Source organism: Chiloscyllium plagiosum, unplaced genomic scaffold (genome assembly GCF_037043375.1).
Source record: "Chiloscyllium plagiosum isolate Xiang-an unplaced genomic scaffold, Cpla_swu_hap1 HiC_scaffold_8, whole genome shotgun sequence".
Lineage (NCBI taxonomy): Eukaryota > Metazoa > Chordata > Chondrichthyes > Orectolobiformes > Hemiscylliidae > Chiloscyllium > Chiloscyllium plagiosum.
The window spans coordinates 47,022,282-47,048,123 of NW_028270146.1; the positions used below are offsets into that span (position 1 = coordinate 47,022,282).

The following is a 25,842-nucleotide window of genomic DNA, read 5'->3' on the forward strand; positions in this document are numbered from 1 at the left end:
TCCAGGTTATAGTTTCACCACAATTAGGAAGACTTCAAAAAGCAGGTTAATGACAGGAACCTAGCTTCCAGGTCAGAGTTGGAATTTAGACTGACTTCATCAGGTGTCAGAATGTTCAGGAAACAACGAAAATAAAACAAAGCATAATGCATGCTGGAAATCTGAAACCAAAACAGAGGAAATACTGGAGAAATTAATTCCCAATGAAGGGCTTATGCCCAAACTGTCGATTCTCCTGCTCCTCGGATGCTGCCTGACCTGCTGTGCTTTTCCAGCACCACACTCTTGACTCTAATCTCCAGCATCTGCAGTCCTCACTTTCTCTCTTGGAGAAACTCAGCAAGTCTGACAGCATCAGTGGAGAGAAAACAGATTTAACACTTTGAGTCCAATGATCTTTCTTCTAAACGTTAACTCTGCTTTCTCCCCACAGATGCTGCCAGATCTGCTGAATTTCTCCAGTCAGTTCTGTTTTTGTTCAGGTAACGATGCAGTTCTCTCCCTCTCTGCTCAGATGTTCTCTCAGATTTCTCTGTATCATGTACAGTTTCAGTACTCATAGTGCTTCCTTCATTCATCCCCTTTCCCTTTCGTCCAATCACTGCACCATATTTCAGACTGCCATTTTTCCACAAACAAACATAAAACTCCAGTATTGCAACCTTCATTTCTCCACACTGTAAAACAAGCTAATCCACCATGAAAGGCACCATTATTAAATACCTCATACATCTGTCATTGACACTCACCTGTCCCTCTGGCAGGGGAAGGACGCTCATCACTCAGGAGGCTGCCATTCAGCCTGCACTCTCCCTTTGAAGATAAGGAGGCATAGCAGGGTGATCAATACCCAGATTTTATGCAATTGTCCCGTAAATCAGCTAATTGTCTCACATGTTCTATATTATTACTTTTCAGGGCCACCTTTGTCCAGTATTGTTCATTATTGCTCATTCGCAGCAATCTTCAGTCAGAAGTACTGATTGGATGATCCATCTCGCCCACCTCCAGTGGTCCCCAATATTACTGACACCAATCTTCAGTCAATTTGGTTCACTCCACATGATATCAAGGAACAGTTGGAGACTCTGGATACTGAAAAGGCTACGGGCCCTGACAACATTCCAGCAAAGCACGGAAGACTTATGCTCCAGAACTTGTCGCTCCCCTCGCCAAGCTCTTCCAATACAGTCATGACACTGGCATCTACCTGACAATGTGGAAAATTGTCCAGGTATGTCCTGTACATAAAAAGCAGGACAAATCCAACCATCAGTCTACCCTCAATCATCAGAAATGTGGTGAAAGGTGTCATCAGCAGTGCTATCAAGCTGCACCTGCTCAGCAGTAACCTGCAGAGTAACACCCAGGCTTCTTCAGGCTTATGCCCGAAACGTCGATTCTCCTGTTCCTTGGATGCTGCCTGACCTGCTGCGCTTTTCCAGCAACACATTTTCAGCTCTGATCTCCAGCATCTGCAGTCCTCACTTTCTCCTGTGACCAATAAGAGACAATCTAATCACCGCCCCTTGACATTCAATGGGGTTACCATCAATGAATCCTCTACTATCAATATTCTGGGGTTATCATTGACCGGAAACTCAAGTGGACTCAGCACAGAAGTACAGTGACTACAAGAGCAGGTCAGAGGCTAGGAATACAGTGACAAGTAACTCTGCTCCTCACTCCCCAAAGCCTGTTCACAATCTACAATGCACAATCAGGAGTGATGGAATACTCCCCACTTGCTCAGATGGGTGCAGCTCCAACAACACTCAAGCGGCTTGACACCATCCAGGACAAAGTAGTGTGCTTGATTGGCACCACATCCACAAGCATCCACTCTCTCCACCACCGATGATCAGTAGCAGCAGTGTGCACAATCTACAAGATGGACAGCAGAAATTCACCAAAGATCCTCAGACAGCACCTTCCAAACCCACCACCACTTCCATTTAGAAGGATAAAGGCAGCAGATACATGGGAACGTCAACTCCTTCAAATTCCTCTCCAAGCCATTCACCATCATGATTTAGAAACATGTCACTGTTCTTTCACTATTGCTGGGCAAATGTCCTGGAATGCCAAGCCTTAAGGGCATTGTTGGTCAACTCACAGCAGGTGAACTGCAGCGGTTCAAGATGGCAGCTCCCTAGCATCTTACCAAGGGCCACAAATATGGGCAATAAATGCTGACCAGTCAGTGACACCCACATGCCACAAAAGATAAGAAAAAATTATTTGTATAACCACAGTGAACTGGAACCCTGGTAGAAGCATCCTCTTGCTAGCTGCATGGAGTACGTGGAGTCATTCCTGCATTAGGAAGCTGGATAATAGGGCAACTGAGCAGACCTTGATTGAATTCAATGTATGTGTATGAAACAATAGTTTTACAATATACTTCAAAGCATGGTTTTCATGCTAACTGGACGTATTTTATTATAGTTTGAGAAGCATTGTATCCTCCATTTCCCCAACATTTGCAATCTTGGCAGCAACACCCTGCCCCTCCCCTCAACGACCAAAGTGCCCTTACTTTCTTTCATACCAGTTGGTCCCCCAGGGGGCAGAGTCATGTCTATTGTGATGGAAGCACAGGAGGGATTGTTGCCCAGGCTTTCTTCACACCATATCCATACTTCCCTTCATGCACCTCCCCCATCCTATGACTAAATTCAGACATTTGCATCAACCACTTGCTCTCTCTTGTGCTACCTTTTACACTGAAAATTTGCACAATGCCTCTCTTTCATTCCAGGTGTTTTTCATTATGTTGGCAAGGTCATCACGTGTTGCCTGTGCCAAACTGCCCTAAAAAGGTTCTGATGAGCTGCCTTGTTGAATTGCTGTCATCTGGCATGTTGTAAATGCAGCCACAGTTAGGGAAGAAGGTTAGGGATTGTAACCCAGTGACAATAAAGGAAAAATGCTCTGGTTTGAAGTCAAGATGCTGTGTGGCTTGGAGGCAAACTTGTAGGTGATGTTTGTATTATATCTGCTTTTAAGTGGTAGAGATCATGGTTTTGGAAGAAGCTGTGGAAAAAGGTCTGGTGAGTTGTTGCAGTGTGCTGATTATATGATACCTCCTGCTGCTTCTGTACACCCAATGGGGGAGGGCAGACGCAGAGAGCAAAAGCCAATCTGTCTGATGATGCCTGAGCTCTCCATCATACCCTCTCACTGGATGTGGGACCATATTATATATATACACACACACACACACAAACACTGGGACGGAACAAAAGATGGTGACTCCCTTGGCAAAAGGCATTCTAGCTATGAGGAATGATTAGATAGACTGGATTGTTTGCTTTGGAACCTAGATACTTAAGATTATGAGCTGAATACAGTGATTAGAGTGTGCAGGAATGAACTATTTCCATTTGTAGCGATAATTAGGGTGTAAATTGAAGGAATTAGAAAGATTAGAGGGGAGGTGATCTGAATTTGCAGATGCAGCTGTTGCTGGGATCTTGTACACATGACCCAAAAAAGTGGTAGAGGCAGAAAGATGCATTACATTGAAATAAACATTTGTATGTTCTTGAGGTGCAGTAACCTACAGAAAATATGGACCAAACACAAAAAGATAGGATTAGGCTGGATAGCACAGACATGGTGGAACAAATGGCCTCTTTCTAAGGTGTAAATTTTCCATAGAACTGGGGAGGACCAATGGCAGATTGAAATGACAGCACTGCATCTAGCTTACTGAAGATAACTGTTCGATTTGGAATTGAGATATTTGGTAAAGATGTTCTTTGAGTTGGAGCTGCTATTGGAGTTTTTCTTTGCACCGACATCAGAGCCATCAGGTTGAACTGAAAGAAGGTAATCTGATTGGGGACAAGGGCAATGGTAACTTCAAGTGATCACGTATACGTTGAGGATTATGGAGATGGTTTAAATGGTGTGTTTTTGGATGAGCTGATCTCTAGGAGTTGTGGCAATCAAATCATCTTCTGCTCTTCCTCCTGTTTCTCCTCTTGGTATGTTCTTGCTCCCTAAGTGGTTGATCGGTTGGTCGCTTGTCATGGTAAAGTTATGCAGCATACAGCAGGCAAGCACAAATCTGAATATCCACTCAGCACTGGAATACCAAGCTTCTCCAGAATGATCCAGCAATGGAATTGTTGCTTGGAGCTACCGATTATAATCATGCTTTTTGTGTGCCAGGGTTCTTGTTGGCTACCTTTGGAGTGGTTCCTGATAGTGGAGTCATGTATCACCGTACAGTAAACCTTGTCATTCAGTGGCTAACCTGTAGAGCCTGACAGTAAAAGACATTACAGTGAACTGGTGAACAACGACTAATTCATGACTCATGGTACTGTATATAGTTCTGTATGATGTGAGGCCTTTGATCACAAATTAGCTATACTTTGAGTTATTCTCTGTTGGTTTCCTCACTGTTGCCCCTTCTCCTCCATCCCTCAACGGGGCCCAATCCTGTGTTCAGCTGAACTATCTATAAACCAGCCAAAAACACAGTAATGGCAACAAAACCTTCTTCACAAAAAAAACTTTCCAGACTCAGCAACCAAGCTAATAAATGCCCTGAGTTAACCATTAACTAGAATGGCAAGCAGATAACTAATCTACCATGGCTCCAAGATCCACAGATGAAGTGCCTTTTATACTAGTTCACACCATATACTGCTGAGCAAGCTTAGCACAACATAAGGCTAGGCACGTACCAAAGTCCGACAAGGGTCCTCCAAAAGCTACAGGTTTTTCAACTATACATGGATAGGTATCAATTAACGCAGTAATTGCATTCCTAAAAATTACTGCATTATCCAAAACACATATTCCCATAAACCCCCTTATAAATGTTTGGGTTACATTTCTGGAATCTCAAACAAGCACACAATACAAACACAGAGTTAATATAAAACAGAAAAATTGACCCGAAGATAAGCAAAAATAATATCTTTTGATGTTTCTTGCCTCATACACAAGATTGCTTATCAGAGGTGGATCTTCATTCAACTCATCTGCAACCTTGGAACTTTGGAAATTGACTTCCTAATTTTCCACAATATCTTTGCATTCATGATGAAGGTGCTAAGGAACTACATTAGAAAGAGTTCTCACTCAAGACGTTAATGGCCAAAATGAGCTGAACAAGCAGTAAATTGCTCAGGAAGCTGAATTTTATTCCTCTGCACCGGGAGCTGAAGACAAAATGGGTTATTGTATTCAACTGTGTGTTATTGGAATAATGGGTGGTACATTAAAAGCTGTGTCATGGAGAAACTGCGTTTGTGGAGAACTACTCGTAACTTGATTGTTCCTTTAAATACTTCTTTTGTGGATTTTGGACACTTATAGAGATACCTGATCCAAAATAGTGAGCAATGCAATTTAGGTGTGAAATGAAGACATTTCCTAGTGCATGAACACACAACAGATTTGAGCCCAGAGCAGTAGAGTCATAACACTGAAATCTTCTAATAGAACCAATTTTTGCCAAGATTGGAGATGGTTAAATTATCTTGTGATGCAATCATATCTGCCCTGAAGAATAGATTGATGCAAAAACCCCATTCCCTCAAGATCTAGACACACCAGATTGTACAAAAATGATGGATCTTTCATTTAGTATTCAGGCTTTTCAACATTTGAGGGTAAATCCTTTTCTGTGGGCTCTTCTGATCATAACAGGAATGGCACTTAAAATAACAACTGATTAAAATCCTTAACTTCTGATAGTTTTTTTTGGGACTTTTAAAATTTTTATTGCTTATTAAATAAATAAGTCGACAGTAATTTGCATTTTTATAATTCTTTTGTGTAAAAGAACCATGTAATTTCTTTGCATGAGGAAATCCGTAGAGACTGAATGGTGCTAAGGAGTCTATGGGAGAATTAGCTATGTAGCTCTTTCAGGAGCCAGTACTGGCACGATGATTGAATGCCCTCTTTCTATACTGTAAAATTCTAAGATTCTGTGATTCTATAGTTCTTCTTTAACCTCTGTTTCAGACTTTCACATCTCACCAGTTGGGGGAGATGAGTGCACAGTCAGAACTCACTGTTGCTCATAATGCATCTGATAGCAACTATATAAAGGCAGAGGTTGGCAAAGTGCGGGTAACTGCACAGAGAGATTTAATCTGCTAGGGGTGGTTCTTCAGTCTCAATTCACTTTATTCTTTTTGAATTGCAACTCTACACTGTAATTGGGTGCAACCACAACTTCTTGCCTGGAACATTGCGTGCAATTCTGGTCTCCTTCCTATCAGAAGGATGTTGTGAAACTTGAAAGGGTTTAGAAAAGATTTACAAGGATGTTGCCATGGTTGGAGGATTTGAGCTATAGGGAGAGGCTGAACAGGCTGGGGCTGTTTTCCCTGGAACATCAGAGGCTGAGGGGTGACCTTATAGAGGTTTATAAAATTATGAGGGGCATGGATAGGATAAATTGACAAGGTATTTTCCCTGAGGTGGGAGAGTGCGGAACTAGAGGGCATAGGTTTAGAGTGAGGGGGAAAAGATATAAAAGGGACCTAAAGAGCAACTTTTTCACGCAGGGCCTTTACTGAGGACTGCCGAGTTTTCACCTTCCCTCAGACCTGCCCCTCACTGAGGACGAACGATCAGCCATCAGCAAAGGACTTACATTCATCCCCCTCTATTCATGCATCAACGAATTCAGTACACATTATGACGTTGAACACTTCTTCCATCACCTCCACCTCCGAGCTTACCTTTTCCAACCAAGACCCCCGCCCACCTTTAGAGGACCCCTTCGCTTGCTCCAACACACCCCATCCACCTGGATATCCTGTGCCGGTCTGTTACCTGCCCTCAACCTCTTTATTTCCAACTTCCGCAGAGACATTAAGCGCCTCAACCTGTCCACCCCTTCTCTTTCACTCGAAACTCTCACCCTCATAACGCATAGCCCTCCACTCCCTCTGCTCCAAACACAACCTCACCATCAAACCAGCAGACAAGGTGGGTGCAATGGTAGTTTGGCGCACTGACCTCTACACTGCTGAAACCAGGCACCACTTGAAGGCACCTCCTCCAACCGCCCCCTTGACCACCACCTCACCTCCCATCACCAAACCATCATCTTCCTCATCACCGCAGGGGATCTTCCACCCACAGCTTCCAAACTCATAGTTCAGGAACCCCCACACCATTTGGTTCTACCTCCTATCTAAGATTCACAAGCCTGACTACCCTAGCCGACCTATCGTCTCAGCCTGCTCCTGCCCCACCGAATTCATCTCCACATACCACAATACTGTCCTATCCCCCGGGTCCAGGAACTCCCCACATACGTTCAGGACAGCACCCACGCCCTCCACCACCACCTCTAAGAGTTCCATTTCCCTGTCTCCCAACGCCTCATCTTCACCATGGACATCCAGTCCCCTATATACCTCCATCCACCATGATCAGGGCCTCAAAGCCCTCACCAGAACCTTTCCACTGACACTTTCATTTGTTTGGCTGAACTGGTCCTCACACTCAATAATTTCTCCTTTGAATCCTTCCACTTCCTCCAGACGAAAGGGGTAGCCATGGGCACCCGAATGGGCCCCAGCTATACCTATCTCTTTGTCGGCTACATAGAACAGTCTATCTTCCGCAGTTTCACCTGCAGCACTCCCCACCTTTTCCCCCGCTACACTGATGACTGCATTGGCGCCACCTCATGCTCCCACGAGGAGGTTGAACGTTCATCAACTTCACCAACACATTCCACCCCGACCTTAAATTCACCTGGACCATCTCTGACACATCCCTCCCTTTTCTGGACCTCTCCATCTCCAGCAACGGTGACCAACTCAACACTGACATTTTCTACAAACCTACCGACTCCCACAGCTGCTGGATTACACCTCCTCCCAGCCTGTCAAAATGCTATCCCTTATTCTCAATTCCTACAGCTCCACCGCATCTACCCCTAGGAGTACCAGTTCCACCACAGAACACACCAGATGGCCTCCTCCTTTAAAGACCGCAATTTCCCCTGCCACGTGGTTGAAGATGCCCTCCAGTGCATCTCATCCACACCTCCCGCACCTCCGCCCTCAAAACCACCCCTCCAAACGCAACAAGGACAGAAGCCCCCCCAGTCCTCACCTACCACCCCACCAACATCCAATTACATTGCATCATCTTCCGCCATTTCCGCCACCTACAAACAGACCCCATCACCAGGGATATATTTCCCTCTCCATCCCTATCCACTTTCCATAAAGACCATTCCCTCCGTGAGTACCTTGTCAAGTCCACGTCAGCCAACAACCCACCCTCCCCTCCCGACATCTTCCCCTGCCACCTCAGGAATCACAAAACCTGCGTCCACACCTCCCTCTCACCTTGGTCCAAGGCCCCAAAGCAGCCTTCCACATCCATCAAAGTTTCACCTACACTTCCACACACGTCATTTACTGTATCTGTTGCTCCCCACGTTGTCTCCTCTACATTGATGAGACAGGTTGCCCACTCTCAGAGCACTTCAGAGAACATCTCCAGCACACCCGCACAAACCAACCCCACCGCCCTGTGGCCAACACTTCAATTCCCCCTCCCACTCTGCTGAGGACATGCAGGTCCTGCGCCTCCTCCATCGCCACTCCCTTACCACCTGACCCTTGGAGGATGAAAGCCTCATCTTCTGCTTTGGGATCCTCCAACCCCATGGCATCAATGTGGATTTCAACAGTTTCATTTCCCCATCCCCCACCTTATCCCAGTTCCAACCTTCCACGTCAGTACTGCTCTCCTGAGCTATCCCACCTGTCCATCTTCCTTCCCAACTATCTGCTCCACCCTCCCTTCTGACTTTACCCCTACCTCCATCCACCTATTGCACTCTCAGCTACCTTCCCCCCAGCCCCACCCACTGCCATTTATCTCTCCACCCCCAAGACTCCTGAACTCATTCTTGATTAAGGGCTTTTGCCCGAAACGTCGATTTTTCCTGTTCCTCGGATGCTACCTAACCTGCTGTGCTTTTCCAGCACCACACTCGACTCTAAGCTCCAGCATCTGCCGTCCTCACTTTCGCCTACCTGACATCGAATGTGTCCATCTGGTCATAGTGGACTATATTGCTGCCGGTCTCTGGTGTTCCCTCCTCCACCAAGAACAGGGGGAGTATGGCTGCAGCTCCAGCCCCTCGAGACTCTTTGCTCTCCCTGGAATTGTGAGCTCTCTCCTGCAATGAGAAAAATTCAGAAACTTAGGAGTGTGAGAAGTGGACAGTTTGCTGAGGATGGATGGTGATCATTTCAGGAGGGTCATGTGAGGGATGAGGGTGAATGTGAATGATGTCTATCAAGGTGGGGAGGTTTCAGGAGGGAAAGGAATGTGTGTGATAGTAAAATGTATTTTCTTTTATTTGTTCATTGGAAGTGAGAGTTTCTGGGTTGGCCCATATTTAGTTCCCATCCCTTATTGGCCAGTGGGCAATTAAAAGTGAAACCATTGCTGTGGTTCTGGAGTCACATGTAGACAAGACTGCAGATTTATTTCCCTAAAGGACATTAGTGAACCTCATGAGTTTTTTTTTATATAACAATGAGCACTATTTACATGGTCACCATTAGGATAGCTTTTTTAATTTCAGATTTTTATTAAATCCAAATTTAATGACCTGTCATGGTGGTATTTGAACCCATGAGCCCAGACTATTAGCCTAGGGTTCTGGACTAGCCCAGTATTGGTCAGAGGAGGGCTGTGCGGGAAAATGCAGGGTGGTGAGATATTATTTTATTAAACAAATTACAAAAACAGTTTACAACAAAGTTACATTTACAGCTGCATACAAGAGACAGCAATTTTAACACTCCTGTTATTTTTTTTTCCTTTTTTTTCTTTTTTTTTTTCTTTTTTTTTCCCCAGCACCCATGGTGTGTGTGTGTAGGTGTGAGACACAGTGAAAGACACAAAGTGCACAAATCTTTAAGGGTGGTGAGATAATGTGGCTGCCACATGAAGATTATAGGACACTTGTATTATTGGATTACTCAAGGCCATCAAATCGCGATCAATCTCTGTGACATGGTGCAAGTCTGAGAAGTAAGATGAACAGATTTTCCATGTGTCTTACTCTTGGTAGATTCAATTCTGCACTTATTGCTGCCATTTTAAGCCTTGTCAGGGTCCCTTTAAATAAAAACAAAACTTTCCTCAAATGATGAATCACATCATCCCACCCATTCTTTGGGATTGGTCTAGGAAATTTGGTGTGGAATGATAGAACCAAGACTCGGTGAAAGACTCTCTCCAAAGCCACGAATTAATTTAATGTGGGTTCGCAGCCTGCTAATGGTCCCAGCATTTCACGGGACTAAAGTGCCGAAAATTTCCTTCTCCTTCTGCTTCAGTTTTAAAAATTCGAATTGTTTGTCAACTCTCCTGTATTTCATACATTGTTAATCTGATTGAAAGAGCTCACAATGACAGCGCTTGGATTTCATGTAGTGAACCCAATGCTACGAACGTTAAACTAGAGTGACTCATCCCTTTTTTTTCCTCTCGAGTGAAGCATGTGGCATCTGCTCAGCTTCCCTTCCCCTCCCCCATATACATCTGTGAAAATAAATCATTGAAAGTGAAATGGGAGCACAAAGCTACATCCTTTTCTCTGACACCATGACTGGGATTGTTAAATGGTTGGCGTCGAGATGGAGGCAAGATCCAGGATCTTGGCTCAGGGATTGTGTTATTTTAAATAAATAAATAAATAGGCGCCCACTTTACCTACTGCCACCCTATATCGGGAGCTCCCACTCGGCTCAAGCGAGTGAATGGCCCTAATCCAGCTCCTGCGTACTCTGAAGCACATTAATAAATCAGGTAGGGTTTTTATAGCGACCCATCCGTTTCACAGTCAGATTACCGCAAATTCTTTTTCATTCGAAATTTTATTTAATTCTGACCCGTTTCCATGATTGAACTTGAACTCATGTCTCCAAAGTAGTGGTTCAAGCATTCATATTACGAGTCCAAAAATATAACCATTCTATTGCTGCCCTGATTATGAATTATCATAAGGAAGTTTTAAATATAACTTCTATTAAATAATCAGTGTAAAAGGTTATGTTGCCATAATCCTTTCGGATTTCTCTGGAGAAAGTCAATTGGTGATGAGTTTAACCTGGGGTCCACTATGTCTCAGATGAGGGGAGGTTGAGGAGGCGGGATCTTCAGAGTAATCTAACCCGGTGCAGTATCAATGAAACATTTTTTTTGAAGGACTACACACTGAAATGGCAATAAGACTTTGTGTATTTAGTTCTCCAATTTTTCTTGAATATATATCACAGCAAAGAAAACTGTAGCCAGCTCCAAGCTTTGGCTTTAATTGAAAGTGTTAGAGACAAAAAGAAACTGCAGATGCTGGAATCGAAAATAGACAGGCAGGAAGTGGAGAAGTCGACATTTCCCGTGGGCTTTTGCCCGAAACGTCGATTTTACTGCTCCTCGGATGCTGCCTGAACTGCTGTGCTCTTCCAGCACCACTGATCCAGAATCTGCAGTCATTGTTTTTACCTGTTTCCCGTGTAACCCTTCTTAAGGACTCTGGGTGGGTGTGGGGGAGCTGCAGATAAAGGGGGTGGCAGGGGCAGGATAGTGCAGTGGATCTGGTTGGTGGCAGGGAGGGGCTTGGCGGGGAGGGGGAGGGGCTGGGCGGGGGGGGAGGGGCTGGGCAGGGAGGGGAGGGGCTGGGAGGGGCTGGGCAGGGAGGGGGAGGGGCTGGGCAGGGAGGGGGAGGGGCTGGGAGGGGCTGGGAGGGGCTGGGCAGGGAGGGGGAGGGGCTGGGAAGAGAGTGGGGGATGGGAAGGGAGGTTATTTGAAATTGGAGAACTCAAATGTTGAGTCCTCTGGGCTGTAGGCTGCCCAGGTGAAAGATGAGGTGTTGTTCCTCCAAGTTGCGGTGTGAGTTGTTGTGGCAATGGAGGGGGCCAACGATGGTTATTTCGGAAAGGGAGCGGGAAGGGAAATTAAAGTGACCGTTGACTGGGCGGTGTAGTCAGCCCTTGTGGGCCTGGCTGTGATGCTCGGCAAACCGTTCCCTAACTTTATGTTTGGTCTCCCTGATGTAGAGAAGACTACATCAGGAGCATCTGATGCAGTAAACTAGGCTAGAGGAGAGGCAGGTGAACCTCTGTCTCACCTGGAAGTACTGTTTGGGGCGCTGGATGGAGGTGAAGGGAGTGGTGTCCTTGCAGGTTTTGCACCTTTTCCGGTCGAAAGGGAAGGTACCTAGGGGTTCAGAGGGTCGGTGGGGAGAGTGGCACAAACCAAGGACTGTCGAAGGGAACAGTCCTAGCGGAAGGCAGAGAGAGATGGGGAGGGGAAGATGTTCTTGGTGGTGGGATCTAGTTGGAGTTGGCAGAAGTGTTTAAGGATGATGCATTGGATGCGGCGACTGGTGGGGTGATAGGTGAGGACAAGGGGGTCTCTGTCTTTAGTGTGTCGGGAGGGCGGTTTAGAGCAATGGAACAGGGAGTGGAGTTGGTGCGGTGGACAGTGTCTGGATGACAGAGGGAGGAAAAGCACATTGTTCAAAAGAGGTGGACATCTGGGATACTTGTGAGTAGAATGTCTCCTAATCCGAGCAGATGTGGTGGAGGCGGAGGAATTGGGAGAATGGGATGGAGTTCTTGCAGGATACTGGGTGCGAGGAGGTAGAGTCCAGGTACACCTGGATGGGAGTCTGTGGGTTTATAGTAAACGTCCATCTGGAGACTGTCGCCAGAGATGGAAATGGAAAGGTCAAGAAAGGGGAGGGAGGTGTCCGAGATAGACCAAGTGAATTTGGGGGCGGGGTGGAAGTTATGGGCGAAGTCGATGAACTGCGGCAGTTCAGCCTGGGTGCAGGACGCTGTGCTGACACAGTCGTCGATGTAACGGCAAAAGAATTGGGCACAGTGCCTGGACAGGTTCTGAAGAGGGACAATGAGGCAGGCATAGCAAGGGCCCATCCGTGTGCCCAGGTGCTCAAAGTGTCACAGAATTTGCCAAATGTTGTCTCCATGCAATCATTAAAATGAAACTGCTGAGTGCAGTTTACTCTGTGAAGCATTTTGAAAGGCAATTCATTTTAGATTTGGAAGGAGCAGATGAGAACCTAGTCTGTGCAATAAATAACATTTGTACAGGAATCTTTGTAAAGTACAGTACATCCTGATCATTTCTTATATGCTAAAAGCATTGAAAGTAAAACGTTTACATTTTTTAATAGTATAAATTCATATAAATTTCTTATACTTTTTTTGAGGTTCTGTTAAGGTCCTGACATAACACCAACTGGATTCCAAGTGAATGGCTTCAAAGAGATGAAACCCAGATACACTGTCACAAATAAAAACAGAAATTTCGGGAAAAGCTCAGCAGGTCTGGCAGCATCTTTGGAGAGAAATCAGAGTTAATATTTCAGGTTGAGTAACCCTTCCTCAGAACTGGCAGTCATTGAGGAATTTAATGTGGGTGTGGAAATGAGCTGTAGCAAATACCTGGTCAAACACTAGGAGCAACAGTAAAATTAATGACAGTGGACATGAGGAAAGATTGGAATGGAAATCCTGTCAGACAGAGGAGAAGAACGTCTTCAAGGTGGGGCATACTTAGAAGAGAAGTGGCAGTGAGTTAAATGCCAAAGAAAAAACTGAAATAACTGTGGATGCTGCAAATCAGAAACAAAAATAGAAATTGCTGGAAAGGTTAAGCAGGCCTGGCAGCATCTATGGAGAGAAATCACAGTTAACATCTTGGGTCAAATGAGGTTTATATCTGTGAGATAGTAGGAAAATCTGGATCAAAATTAATGCATGGCAACCATCATTCTGTTAGTTCATTTCATAAGAACCACACTTCCAAATAATTGCATACCATGGAAAGGAGCAGCATGCAAATCACTTGGATTGCATGTTTTTTTTTAAACCATCATAATCTGATAAATGCTAGCAAAATGCTGTGAATATAACATGAAATGGAAGCAACTTTCTCAGCTGTGTCAATGCGGAATGTAGAAGCAGTCTTGTGGCATTCCTTAGAATAAGCCACAATCCTTTTCAAGCTATTACCAGCATCAAAAACAGCAGGGTATAGACAGGAGAGTGTGGTTTCACAGCTAATGGGTCAGATCAAAATTGGATATATACTACAGGAAGAAAAGCAATGGACAACCAGGCACGATGAAGTGGAACAGCAAGCCGGCAAATGGCACAAGATTCAGTGTGAAAACTGGGTGGCATAGACAAGTTGGGCCAAAGGGCCTGTTTCCATGCTGTAAACCTCATGACTCTATAAGCTGCATGAATTCCCAATTATCAACTAGGTAAGATCTCAATATGCAAATACAAAAGGTCAGGTAGATATGTTTGCAAATATCTTGTTGGATGATCCTATTATGCCTACGTAGAGGTTTCCATCATTATAGATGTCATCCTCATCAAATTTGATTCACTCTGCAAAACATTAAGGAACTGTGGAATACACTGGATACTATAGATCCCATTACATCCTGACTATAGTGTACCAGAGATATCTGAACTGTCAGCACAGCTGTCACTCTCCATAGGCAATCTGGAAGATTATCCAGATATGTCCTGACGACAAAAAAACTGAAAAATGTAACCTGGTCAACTATTGCATCATGTACCATTCCCAATCATTAGTAAAATAAACCTTTGGTAGTGCCATTAAGTGACAACATTTTGCTCATCAGTTAGGTTTTGACCAAACTACTCTATCTCAAACCTCATCATAGATTGAATTCAGACATGAGAGCAGCTGTCCAAAAGCACCAAGGAACTCTTGCAAAAATTAAAGGGTTTGCTGATAAAGCCCTCTGCTCGCTGTATATATGTGTGTTGTGCAGTAAGATGGTTGTAGTTTGCAAAGGCCAGGCTTCACAGCCCCAGGATAGTGGCCCAGCACTTCCACAGGACATTGTCCTCAGCTACAGCTGTTTCATCAATGATCTTTCTTCCATTATAACATTTGAGGTGGGGCTTTCCACTGATGTTTCTGTAGCGTTCAGCCCTCTGAAAATGAAGTCACACATGAAAGCAACAGCTCAGCTTTCGGACAGTGAAGTCACACATGGTAGCAACAGTATCACTATCATTGAACCTCTGTCACCAGCATATTGGTGGGTTACCATTAGTTAGACACCAAATGGGAACAACCACATCAACAACAAAGCTATAAGAGCAGAATAGAAGTTGTGTATATTGTGACAATCAGCTTACCTCCTGCTTCCTCAAAGCACTGTTTCAAGGATAAGATTAGGAGTCTGATAGAATACTTTTGACTGAATGAATACAAACATAGAAACTACAGCTAGGATAGGACAGCTTACCTACAGTTATATCTGCCACCATTCTGCACCAACCCACTGTGGAATCTGTTTGCATTATCCACAGAATGTACTGCAGCAACTCACCACAGGGGCTTTGATAACACCTTTGACACAAGTGACATCTACCACCATTGAAAAAAAGAGTAGAAACTCTGTTGAAGAATCACCATCTTAGGGTGCCCTCTGGGGTTTGCTATATATCACCATTCTTTCACCATTGTTGGGTCTATATCCTAAAATCACCTAGCTGACATGAATACAGGAGGACCATCATCACAAATATAGAGATAGTGTTTAATAAATATGTAGATGAGTCTCTGAGTTAAATGTGATGTAGCCATCAGCTCTGGTCATGTGCTGGTACTCTGCTAGGAGATTGGAATCTATGCAGCACAGAACAGATTGCTCAGCAAACCTACCTTCATGTACAGTCTGTTTGTATACATTGTTTGAAGTAATCCTGAAGTTCGGCCTGAGCTCTTGAGAAGATCCAAAGAAACCATACTAGATCAAGGATTGCAGTTATTCAAGGAAATATCGCATCATCATTTTCTCAGAATAACTAATATTGAATAATAAATTCACTTTTGCTCATGTATCTCCAACACAAGAGCAAGATTTTTTTTAAAAAGTGTTCATGCACATGGGTTTCATCTTCACTACAGTAGTATTAAAACTACCCTAGGAAATGGTGTCAGAATGAAAGATTTTTTATCCAAAGAGAATCAGTTGTCCATTAATTATTTCTGGATAATGAAACTGCAGTGTAAGTGCATAGGACTGAACTCTATTAGGTTAGCTAATTAGCTGCAGAAGGGTAACTGCTATTGATTTCTGTATTTCAGTACTAAGGAAGGGAAATATCAACCATTGTTGTTATTTTTGATCATTATCCAGTAATCCTTATGCTGAATTCTGTCCTTCAATGTGAATTAGGTGAATAACCCATTGACATTCATTATTTCGACACACACTGCCATGTTAGAGATAAATACCCAGAGAGGTTAGTCAATGATCTGTAAACAACTGTTAAATCAGGCTTTATTGAATGACCTTGTGTCTAGTCCTACTTACAAAGCTGTTTCGTAGAACAGAAACAGCTGTTTATTGTTGTAAATCTTCCATTGAGGAATAGGTAGGCCTGTAATTATTGTAAACATGCAATGCTTCTGTTCAATTCTTGACTTACTGGTTAATTTAATTTAAATCACAAACTGATATTTAATCTGGGACTGACTACTGTCAATAAAAATCATGTGAGTTTGGGTGAAAGAACCAAAATATCAAAAACTAGCAATAAAGCTGTTTTCTGTTGGATCCTTCAGCTCATTAAGAGTTACCTAAATATTTAGCAGGCAAAGTCAAACTGAAAAGAGTGCTAAAGCCAAAAAAGATATTAAAGCCCTCTTCCACTTCCCACCCAAAAAGAAAACTGCATAATTTTGAAGTTACTGATTCTTTTTTCACTTTGGAACAAAATCGGAGGTTGACCTCAGTAAATATTGTGGCAGACTATGGATCATGACATCTGCATCAGCATGCGAGTTCACTGTCAAAATGTCTAATCACCTAGCAATTTTTCTTGACTTATTCCTGAGAAGCATTAGATCTATTATTTAAACCCAGATTTTTATGGTGCTGGATAATGATGGGTGGGGTTTGTATGATGCAATGTCCTCCCAGCTAGTCCATTCACTTACATTAGTCATATATCCTATATTTGATTATATTCCTGGAAAGATTAGGCCAATAAAATGTTGCTATAATCTGAGTTTTGCGCAGTTTACCCTGGGCGGGCAAAAGCCTGAAAGAACTGGGCTATTTTTAACAAGTCATAATGATAAGGTAAAAGTAGTGTTAACAATCATAATACTTGTAACTCATACTCCTTAATTGTGTTTAAATAATCAGAAGGATGATATTAATGCCTTTGATTGTGAGAATTATGTGGTAAAGATAAAAGATGATTCTGATAACATTCTATAGCTTATGTGTGAATGTTACAAAATTTCATTGTTCTTTTCTTTAGAGCAGTGGAAGTTTTGAAGTGCTCTAAATGAAGTTTTTAAATTTATGAAGCAACTTGTTCCAGGAAAATGAATCACTGTGGCAAAGGATTCAAATACCAAGGGCTGCTGTTAAAAATGAAAAAGGTAGGAGTGAGAAAAATGTGTCTGTTCCTATTACCTTATATTGTGCTGGTGTTTATTAATGATGCTTGCACTGGTACAAACTGGTTGTTAGATCTTTGCAATATTTTATCTTCAGCTGTATGTCACCATACCTGTACATAATGGGAATGAAAAACAAGCATAGCCTGAAATTCAGAAATGGGCTCACATCAAGAATCATGAAGGTGAAAGACAATCCATTGCAAACAGTATCGTTTTTTATGGATGAGCCTTAATGCAGATCACAAGCCTCTTGCAATAGACAAACCTGTGTACAACTTGTTAAAAATATACAATCAGTGGGTTGCATTCTGATATTGTGTGATCGTGGGTGAACATGAATTGGCAGCATCTTTACAATTCTCTTAAAACTCATTTCCACTGAAGTCATCAAAAGGTTCTCTTGAAATGTATACTTTGTTTTAAAGTTATTTTCTTGATAGTTAATCCCATACTATCAATAAATCTCTATAGTCCGCTGAAAACCTGTCATCAGCTAGAAGTCAGAATGAGAAGTTTCAATCAGTGTGGCTAACCAAACAGCACTGGCTGTATAATGAGTAAAGTTGAGTGTTAGTAACAATATGTATGTATTGACATTGACAAAACTCTCGGGTTGGATTAAGTTTTCCCCACTGGCAGGTTTGGAAGTGAGGGAGTGTTTGTTAAATCAGTGAACATCTGTTTGCCACCTACTTGTGTGCCTCTGACTCACTGCCATTTTGTTTTCATTTCTCTATTCATTCTTGAGCTGGGGGTGTCATTGGCTCGGCAACATTAATTGCCTAACCCTAATTGCCCAGAGGGCAGTAAAGAGTCAGCCATATTGCTGTGGGTCTGGACTCACATGTAGGCCAGACTAGGTAAGGATGGCAGTTTCCTTCCCTAAAGGATATTAGTGAGCCAGATGGGTTTTTCCTGACAATCAACAATGGATTCATGGTCATCATTTTATTAATTGAATTCAAATTCCACTATCTACCATGGCAAGACTCGAAGCCAGGTCCTCAGACATTATCTGGATCTTTGGATTAACAGTCCAGCGATAATACCATTAGGCTATCGCCTCTCCCATTTTACCAGCAGTCGGTAATTCATCCATTAGTTACCAATTGAGTCCCTTAAGTGGGCAACTAATGCCTTATCCTGCCCCAACTAGGTTTCCCTGCAAGGGCTGGTGGGGGTCCTAATAGGAATTCCTCTTACATCCATTGGGTCCATCAGAAGGACCTCACATTTATTACTACCACTGCCTTATCCCATCCTCCTCAAATGTCCTCTCAAACCCAGTCTCAACTCCCCTCGCCATCTCAAGAACAAAGTTCCGATCCATTGTAGCTCCGCTCTTAATCACCATAATTTGACATGCTTTAATACAGTAGATGAGACCTGAATCTCAAGTGTCTGGCCCAGAGGTAAGCTCACTACCATTGCACCACCAATTACATCACCTTAGACTGCTTAGCTAAGCTACTACCAGTCTCTCACTATAATGGTACATATCTGTCCCTTTGGTTCTGGGTACTTGAAGTTGATATCCAGAGCAAAGCTGAACAAAGTTAGATTTTGAGCCTGGCTCACCAACCTGCACCTTGATTATGTTTCCAATTGCAGCAAATTATTTAGTGCAGTTTATGGTGCTCCAAAATCTGTTCCATTAAATAATAACCAATAAATGACACATTTTAACTTTCTGAAATCCTACCAGAAATGGCAATGAGAAAGATTCTCCATGACTTCATGGTTTGTTTCCCTATCATCAGAAATACACCTACAAATAGTAAGCTTCTGCAGAAAGATTGTAAAACATAAGAGGTATATAAGCATAAAAACAGTCATATTAGGTAATATTGATTGACTCTCCTTGTTTAACCACACTGATGATACTTAATTATGGAGTTGCTGGAAATGCATAAGAATTAATTGCCAAATGATAAGAGAGCTACTGAGGAATAATATGAATCCTCTATTGTGTTGCTGTTCTTTCTCAGCTGCCTGGCAACTAATTTACTGTTCCCCAGTTACTTGGTTTGAATGATTCCTTCATTAACTCTCATTATGCCCTTAAAGGGAATTATTACATTACATCTGAGGTTTTTTCATTGCCAGCTGCAACATTATAGCACAATCATATAATTACAGATAGGAAAAAAAAACATAGGTCTATGGTTCTAATGAATTCATTGATTAATTATTTTAAAGTTCACCAATTACCCAAGCTGTGATAAAATAAACAGCTACTGTGTTTCATGATACAGAAGGCACCTCGCATGAATATCACATCGTGACTAGAGTATATTGATTGAGAAAGCCAAGGGAGTGATGTTAAAGTATAAATGAGGAGAGGTTTGTAGATCATTCGAAGAACATGGCCATAGTAAAACTGTTTGGGGGTGATTTTCAGGTTGTCAGCCCACCCTATCATTTTGGATGAAAGCTCAATGAGTTTTGGTGGTTAGCCGTTAGGTAAATAAGAATGGTGAGAGTTGCCCTTTTGCATTATAGTTCTTGTAGGCAGCTCTTCATTTGGAACAGTGGCAAATTTGGCAAGTGCTTCTGAAAGGTAATCAGTAATGGTTCTGAAAGAGTTAGTGCTGAAGCTCCATTAAACTCCACTCAATCTGATGTCACACCATATTTGAATGGAGAAAAAAACAGACTAGTTTGAGGTCCTAATGGAGAAACGAGTGTTATCTCTGACTAATGATAGTCATATAATTATGGTGGACTAGTCAATGTAACCTGCACTTTTTCCTATAATGCAATGAACTATCCCTTGAATATTGCTGAAAAATTGACATATTTTTGTCTTGGCTGAAACTTTATTGCTGGAACAGCACAGCAGGTCAGGCAGCATCTAGGGAACAGAAGATTCGACGTTTCGGGCACATGCCCTTCTTCACATTCCTGAAGAAGGGCATGTGCCCGAAACGTCGAATCTTCTGTTCCCTAGATGCTGCCTGACCTGCTGTGCTGTTCCAGCAATAAAGTTTCAGCTTTGATCTCCAGCGTCTGCAGACCTCACTTTCTCCTCGAATATTTTTGTCTTGCACTTACAGACAATTTGGAAGAACAGCATTTCAAGGTGTAACCCAAATGTTACACATTAGAAGAGGAAAGTGATGTTTGATTGGCAAGTGGACTCTAATTACCAGACATGTTGTCATGGAGAAAGTAGCAGTTGTTTTTAATTTCACTCATGGAACATGGACATCGCTAGCTGGTCAGCTTTTATTGCCCATCCCTAGTTGCTCTTGAGGTGGTGGTGGAGAACTGCCTTCTTGAACCACTGCAGTCCCTCTGCTATAGGTGCACCTGTAATACTAGGAGTTTGGCTCAACAACAGTGAAAGAACGGCGATATATTTCCAAGTCAGGATGGTGAGTGGCTTGAAGGGGAACTTATAGGTGGTGGTGTTCCCATATAACTACTGCCCTTGCCCTTCTAAATGAAAGTGGTTGTGGGTTTGGAAGGTGCTGTCTAAGGATATTTGTTGAATTTCTGCAGTGCATCGTGTAGACAGTACATACTGCTGCTACTGAGCATCAGTAGTGGAGAGAGTGCATGTTTATGGTGGTTCAAATGGGCTGTATGTCAAGCTTCTTGAATGTTAACTGCCAGGTTTTGTATAGATTTTAAACCAGGTAACTTGACTTTGATTAGTCAGAAATAAATGAACCAGAGAATACTGTCACGTATGTTGTTCACTTGAAACAGGCACAGCTCATGCACATGTACTTTCTGTCTGCAAATACAGGCCCTGTTTGTTAATAATGTGAGCTTCCAGTACTCAATTGTGCACCAAAATGTGGGTCCAACTGACAATCCTACATTAGTTGTCAGTGTAATTCTTTGCACCCCAGGAATATCCAGTAAATGTTGTCCATTTGCAGAATCACATCTAATGTTGATGACTATGTGGTGAATTTTGCAAGTGCAGGCTGGTTGGTTATGATCAGTGCATGTTTTGAACAGCCGAAAGGACATGCTCTGTAATGCGAGCTGCCAGCCTTTGGGGTGTATGGTCAAAATATCAGGCATCACACTGGCACTGAAATTCTTATACCACACAATTCACTTGTGGGACAGGTAGAATATCTTTTCAACTTGATACAGCATCCCATCAGTGGCAAACATCATTCATGTTCCTAGTGCACAGTAACATCATGAAATAGTTAGCCTCTCCTGGTGCTCAAATGCTTGATACACTTCATCCTTCCAAGGGAATCTGATTAGATTGGACATTTTCAAAGGCCAAGATTGCCACCCTATGACCTCTCATGAGTTTGCATGATATACAGCGAGAAATTAGATCAGGGGATACCTTTGATACATCCTATTCCAGCAACAAGCTTGCACAGTGAACAAATGGCTGGAGCCTTATTTGTCAGATTTCTGATAAGGCCAATCTTATAGTGCGTGAAACTGTGGGAATTTCAACATGTATATTGACTGTTGAAGGTATGTTTCTCACACATATGACTGAGTTTTCAACTTGGACAATGAGGAAAGGGATTTTATTTGAATGCTCCATTTCCAATGCAAATTTGAGCATAGGAAATTTCTGCTATGGATTCTACCATCTACATATTGGAAATATCAAGGGTTAGGAGATTTTTCTGTAATTCTGACAAAGCCAATTCTCTCATGGAATCAACAAATTGATGTTTGTGACAAAATGGGCCTGGGGGAGTCCCATGGCAGCACATTTTATTTGGACATATGCAGTATTGTAAAAACTGAACTAAATTATGCAAGTTGTTGAGTTCATAAATTCAGTGAATATTAATTCACACACTGGTGACAGGTCTATATCCTTGGATAGTATATTGCTGACTAAGCTAGCCATGTCAAATGAGTCAATGTGCCCTGCTATGTTATGGGTATATAAGCCATGTGTAGTCTTTGCAAATGTGAAGGAACCCTTCAGTATTTAAGTGGAAAACTTGCTCAAAACTGGTTGTAGCGATTCACCCAGCCATTTGGTCAGTTTATATTGTGCAGAACTGGTTGCTGATAGCATGAGGTGTAAAGGGATGTCACCTTTGTGTGTGTGGGAAATCTGTACATACATGGACATAGTGACCTATCAGGACAAACCCTATTGTATGTATTGTTTGGTAGCTAGATGCTCCAACATTTCTTCACCTTTTTTCTAAGTAAAGCTATCGTCATGCTGAGCAGTAGGATATCAGTTTTGATTAGTCATTAAGAATGGTGTGTATTTTGCTGATTGTAGTCGGATTTATTAATAAGATTATTCCAGTCACTCTTTGTTAAGTTTATGGATGTGTCTAGGTTGGCCTCAAGACCTCTAAACAGGGGTGGCATGGCAGCTCAGTGGTTAGCACCGTTGCCTCGCAGTGCCATGTCTGTATCAAAATATTGTGGATGTTGGAAATTGGAAACAAGCACAGAGAATGCTGCAGAAATTCAGCAGATCTCACAGCATCAGTGGAGAGAGAAACTGAGTTAACTCTGGTATGACTTGACCTGAAATGTTAACTCTGTTTCTTTCTCCACAAATGCTGAGTTTCTCCAGCATAGAACATCGAACAATACAGCACATAGAACAGCCATTCAGCCTACCATGTTTGTGATGACCATGATGCTATTCTAAACTATTTCCATCTGCCTGCACATGGTTTGTGTCCCTCTATTCTCTGCCATTTATGTGTCTGTCTAAATGCCTCTTAAATGTTGCTATTGTATCAGCTTCTACCACTTCCCCTGGCAGCATGTTCCATGCACCCAACATGCTCTGTGCCTCACACATCTGCTTTAAACTTACTCCTCCTGTCACCTTAAATCTACGGTCTCTAATATTTGACATTTTCACCCTGGAAAAAAGACTTAGACCACTCACCCTATCCATGCCTTTCATAATTTGATATACTTCTATCAAGTCACCCCTCGATTGCTGACACTCTAGCAAAAACATCCAAGTTTGTCCATCCATTCCTCATAGCTAATACACTCCAAGCAACATCCTGATAAACCTCTTTTGTACTCTCTCCAAAGCCTCTGCATCCTTCTTATATGAGTCAAGAGTGTGATGCTAGCGAAGCACAACAGGTCAGGCAGCATCTGAGGAGCAGGAGAATTGATGTTTCAGGCATATGCCCTTTATCTCTCACTGCATCCTTCTTATCATGTGACAACCAGAACTGCACACAATATTCCAAATGTGGCCTCACTAAACTTTTATACAGCTGTAACATGACCTGACAACTTGTATATTCAATGTCCTGATCAATGAAGGCAAGCACATCATATGCCTTCTTTACACCTTATCCACTTGTGTTGCTACTTTCAAGGAGTTAGACTTGCACCCCAAGATCCCTCTGTATATCAATGCTCCTAAGGATCCTACAATTTCCTGTATACTTTTCTCTTTACATTGAACCTCCCAGAGTGCATTCTCTGTGTTTGTTTATATCTGTATTAGAGCTTGCAAGATTGGGAATTCTTGACATGGGTACATGACAAATATCTGGATGTTACTCTCCTCTGGTAATAATATGCTTAGCTAAGAACAACACTGCAGGTATTGGATACCTAAAATAAAAAAAACCCCCATGGAAATAGGAAATCAGAATGCAAAACGTTGGGCACGTAATTGAGCTCATGGCTATCAGCTGGGGAGCTAGTAAAATCCCAATGTCACCTCTTTTCAAGAAGGTATACTGCAACTTGTCTCACTTACCAGACTCGTGTGCTGGGCCTTCCTACTGGTTCAAGGTTTATGGGGGCAGACGTTCTGCAAACTGCAACCTCTTCTGTAATAAGCAGTGCCATCTCTAATTGCTGTGGGACCCAGGCAGTGGTAAGTGGTGTAACAAAGTGTGGTTCATGGAGGAAATGGATTTCAGCATGGACAATGAGGTCAGCAGACTCCCATTTCTTCTCAAAGATGAGTACTAAATCAGGAAATGGTGCATTTGATTGAAGGAATCTCTCACTTGGCACCTCAACATGCATTTGTTCAAGGAATCTACAAGCAAACATGTCAGGATTTAGACCAAGTTATCCCTCAGACAAAATCATTGGAAAAAACACAGATTCCCATCTTTTTAAGATTGTTTGTGGGATCTAGATGAATGCAGATTGGTTGCTGCATTTCCAAATTAGAACATTAATTACACTTCAAAAATATATTTTTGTCTCTAAAGTGCACTGGAAGTCACAAAAAGCACTATATACATAAAAGTTTTTTAAAATAATTTTCTCAAATCAATAAAAAAAGGAAGGAAACCTTTAATCATTTGGTATGCAGGAGGAATACCATGATAGTGCTTCACAACAGAAGGAAAGAGCCAAGTGAGAGTATTAAGAATGAGAGTGAGAGGTGGTAAAGAGTGAACAGTGATGAAGGAATAAATCCAATGGGCTATCAAATAATATTCACTTCAAACTCGTGTAAAATAATAGTAGGCTTTTCAAAATACATCTGGCATGTGCCCTGGACATAATAGTAGGTGGCTCACATTCATTCAGGTCCACTGCTACATTTGACTCTTAGGCAACCATTTCACATCTAAAATATGGCTAGGCACAATCCAACAGTGCACAGGCTCAGCAAGAGTCAGAATCATTAAGCATGTTTGTATGACATATCTGTAAAATGTGGGATAGCGTGTGAGTCAGAGATTTGGATTGTTACTTTTCTTACACCTTTTTGTACTTTTAGCCTCTAGTGCAGTGGAATGTGCAAAGATTTTAAATTAGGGATGGGCCAAAACCTCTGTTCCTTTGGAGATTTGCCAACAGCATTGCTTTACAGAATAATATGAGAGCTCTAGAGCTTTGTCATAGAATAATTGAAATTCAGTGCCAATCACAGTGCTATTGCAGCCAATTCATTTTAGGAATTAGAATTTTAACACCAAACCATCTCTTCTTAATGGAGGTTTAGCACTTACTTATTACTGATTGATTTTGACTATTTTTTTTAAATCTGAATATACGTAATGTGAATAACTTGCTCCCTGCCTATGAGTGCTTTAAATTTTCAATGATATTTTAATTAGTTTCATACTAGACTGAGAATGAGCTCAAAGTTAAGATTAAAATTGTCAATATAAGCATAAGGTTAATGCCATCTGTTTGGCACTGTTCACTTTTTTTCCTCTTCATCTTATATATGTATTTCTGGACATAATAGTGATGTACAGTTGTAAGGCTGGTGTTGCAAATCTTCAATGCATTATTCATATATTTTAAAATATAACTTTTAGTTTCATGAGTGTAATTTTTAGTTTGGAAGGTGAAGTATTAAGCGTAAAATAAGTGCACATCTAGTTGGAAACTGATAAACAATCCTAAAGT

The 25,842-nt window shown here is 42.2% G+C and overlaps 1 long non-coding RNA gene across 1 annotated transcript in view; it reads left to right on the forward strand.

Moving 5' to 3' along the window:
* Positions 1 to 17,370: 17,370 nt before the first annotated feature.
* The window catches only part of LOC122553532 (uncharacterized), a 75,553-nt gene continuing 67,081 nt past the window's right edge, over positions 17,371 to 25,842 (forward strand). Inside the window, exon 1 of the long non-coding RNA XR_006312756.2 lies at positions 17,371 to 17,496. This is a non-coding gene — a long non-coding RNA (uncharacterized LOC122553532). The remainder of the gene's footprint in view (positions 17,497 to 25,842) is intronic.